This window comes from Rhinolophus sinicus, chromosome 18 (assembly GCF_057876585.1).
Source record: "Rhinolophus sinicus isolate RSI-liver-muscle chromosome 18, RSI-T2T, whole genome shotgun sequence".
NCBI classification, from domain to species: Eukaryota; Metazoa; Chordata; class Mammalia; order Chiroptera; family Rhinolophidae; genus Rhinolophus; species Rhinolophus sinicus.
This window is the reverse complement of record NC_142518.1, coordinates 106,568,577-106,571,572: the sequence shown is the minus strand read 5'-3', so window position 1 is coordinate 106,571,572 and position 2,996 is coordinate 106,568,577.

Genomic DNA, 2,996 nt, shown 5'->3' with positions numbered 1-2,996 from the left:
AGGCAATATTTACAGAACTTGTATAATATTATATGCCTGGCCTCTGCTGGGCACAAGCCTTTTAGCAGGCAGTTCTTGCCACATCCTTCTAACTAGGTTTTATCGTCATCCGCAGTTTTCAGGTAAGGAAACTGAGGATTTTAGGGAGATTGACTACTTGTGCAAAGTCACACAGTTACTGGATCCAAGACTTAACCAAGGTGTGTGTGACATGGACGCCTTAACCACTATACTACACCACCTCCATCTTCTAAAAGGCCAGTCTCCCCACATGCAAATTTATATGGAATATAAGCTACATTCTAGGCAGAGGGTAAAGATCAACAAGGCTAAGGCAGGAGCATGTCTAACGTGTGTAAGATACTGCAAGACTCCCAGTGTCGCTGGAACTGAGTAGGCAAGGGAGAGGTGGTGGAAGATAGTTCAGCGGTAATTGTGGCTCATATATATATAGGGATCTGTAAGAATTTTGACTTGTACTTTGATTGAAATGAGGAACTATGGGAGGGTTTTGAGCAGAGGAATGACATGACCTGGTTTATATATATATTTTTTAAATCTGGTGGCTGTTTATGTTGAGAGTAGGGTGTGAAAGACATGGATAAAGTATAGGGAGCTCAGCGGTCAAGGTCATATTTTAGGGGAGGGAGGGTCAGAGAAGGCCAAGTTTTCTCACAGCTCAACCCAGAGGGGACACATTATCATACACTCACAATTGGAAATGCAACTTAATTCCCGTCTATGGAGTCAATTAAACCGATTTCATCATCATCAGATTACCTTTACTTGCAAAGGACTTCCGTGGAATTCCCTGGTCCTGGGAGTACTTTTTCCTTTTGTCACTAGATGGCACCTGTGAGTACTTCTCATTTCAGGAACATTTACTCCAACAGCATTTACACTAGATGGCGCTCCGGCCACCCCCACTCCCCACCCCCGAGGCTGGCTGGCTCCCTCTCACTATGTGTCAACTCAGTTCTGGTCAAACAATCAATTCCATTATGACTACTTTTCTGTGCAGAGTTGAATCATACGTGCCCAATGTAGTGATTCTGAGTCAAGTTCAGAATTCAACTTACATCCAAGAGGAGCTCCAGGTTATCTCATTGCAGACTGAGGAGGGGCCCCCCTCCTCAGTCTACCCTTTGCCATTGAGACTGAAGATTCACGCCCAGTCTGCAATGGGAGGTAGTTTTTCCTAACTTAGCTCAGCTGTGTGATCTTATGTTACCATGTTTCCCTGAAAATAAGACTTAGCCAGACAATAAGCTCTAATGCGTCTTTCGGAGCAAAAATTAATATAAGACCCAGTATTATATTATATTATACCCTGTATTATATTATATTGTATATTATATTAGTCCTGGTATTATATTATATTATATTATATTATATTATATTATATTATATTATATTATATTATAAAGACACAGTATTATATTATATTACATTACATCATATTATAAGACCTGGTCTTATAGTAAAATAAGACTGAGTTTTATATGAATTTTTGCTCCAAAAGATGCATAGAGTTGATTGTCTGTCTAGATCTTATTTTCAGGGAAATATGGTAGCTACTTGCTTTCATATTCTTAAAAATCTTGATGAAATGTCTCTTAAAACTAGAAAACTGAACCATGGTTCCCTTGCTGTAGCTAACATTCATCTTTTTGTTTTTCAGGAAAGAAAGAAAGAAAATTAGAGGCCTCTGGTGTCCCTTTTCCCTCAGGCTGAGTTCTAACTTTATTATCTTTCCCTAGTTGAGATAGACAGCCTCATCTGGTCCTTGAGATAGGAGTGCATTTCCTTTGCACAGTTTCACAAACCTAAAAGATTTTATACCCAGTCTGGAAGGCTTTCTCATCCTTTTAGCACTTAAATCTCATCTAGATTTCCTCCGGAGTTCTTTTAGCAGAAAGAAGACCAGACTAAAAATGGTGCGATCTGGATTTAGGCTGAATCTTGCCCCTTACAAGTTGGGTGTCCTTGGACTTGAAACAATGTTTATTTGAGCTTCATTTTCCTCATCTGTAAAGTGGGAGAATAGTTACAAAGTCCTGGCAGCTGTACTCAGCTCTCTCTCATCCAATCAGACTTTATGCTGATAAGAGTCCCTCTCCCCCCCCCACATCCTTTTAGACCTGACTGTAAGCTAAAAGCACTTCATCTTCTTTGGCTAAGAAACACAGTCTCTGCTCTGAGAAACACCAACTTCTATAACCACACATTAAGAGTGTAGAAATTCACACACATATACCTCACAACACAACCTTTCTTCGTAAGAGAGGAGAGCGATGCAATTATATAATCTCTTACTTTCGGAGAATTTCCAGAGTATCTTCACATCTCCCACCTCATTTGATCCTCCCGGAATAAGGCATGCAGCCAGTACAGGTCCTATTTGACAGATGAAGTATGTGAGGTTTGGAAAACCGAAGGGCCTAATTCTAGGTCACAGCTCTCTGGGCCATGGAGCAGGGACGTGAGCCCAGGTCTCTGAGTCCTATGCCATTGGGGACCCACATGACTAATGTTGGCTGGTAGAGTTAACTGGGTAAGGTGTCTCAAAACATGTGCCACTTTTCTCAGGCATTTGACCTAAACCACAGAAAAGGGGGAAACTAGTTACCTAAAGGCCCATAAAGAGTGACACAAACAGAAAACTGAGGAAAGAATGAAGTCAACCTGACTTCAGCCCATGTTTATAACAAAATCTCCTCCTGTTTCATTAAGAGCCGATCTCTTTAAAAAAAAAGAGAAATCTTCGTTCTGAAAAGAACCAAATATGTTTCCAAATGTTGTGCCCATTATTAAAAGTCTAGGTGTAAAAAGCAAGAAATATTTATGCTTCAAAAACAAAGCTCCCCCTTCGTGTTGAGCAAATGGAAATCCTTTGATTCAATCCAAAATTTCTAGTCTAGGTATGGTTACTTGTTTTTTGTTTTGTTTTTTTCTTTTTAGAAATAAAAATGGAAACCATTCAATGCTTTTAAATA